Genomic DNA, 661 nt, shown 5'->3' on the forward strand with positions numbered 1-661 from the left:
AATTTTTTTTTAATCAGACCACGGCACGTTAAAACAAAAAATGAAATGGAGAAATGTATCTATGTTAGAAATGCTAAAGCGTTAAGCGGAAACGAGATTTTTTTCCATTGCTGTCAATTTTTCTCTTACATCTTCATGAGAGTCCGTATCGCAACAAGTGAGGCTGCGCATTTCCACCAGCTATGGATCATCATGTACGAAGAATATGCATTGGGCGCGTTGACAACGATTCAGCTTCGTAATCGTAAGGTACCGCGTTCGCGTCTAGAGAGGAAAACTTTTTTTTTTCATCATTTCTTTTTTGTTTAATTTTTTTAAGAGGTAATGCCATTCTAACGGCTCAAAAAAATACAAAATTGTGGTCAATTATTATTGAAAAATAGCATACGTAATATAAAGTCTATTTAGATGAATTTATTGTACACTGAACGTCATTAATGTTGTCCAGCTTGTTGATGCAGTGCGGTGAGATATGAAAAAAGAGTGGACAGTGACTGTTTGACGGACGTATGTACCAGGATAGGTGCGTGAAACGTAGCTAGCACTATGGTGCGAGGGAGACGCGAAAGCGTCGTACGGTGCATCCTGTACGAACGCATGAGTGGGAGTGAAACGGCAATACATGAGTCCCACCAAGTCGTACCTGGGAGCTTGGTGGGAC

The sequence above is a fragment of the Cephus cinctus genome, unplaced genomic scaffold, assembly GCF_000341935.2.
Source record: "Cephus cinctus unplaced genomic scaffold, Ccin1 Ccin1_scaffold0749, whole genome shotgun sequence".
Lineage (NCBI taxonomy): Eukaryota > Metazoa > Arthropoda > Insecta > Hymenoptera > Cephidae > Cephus > Cephus cinctus.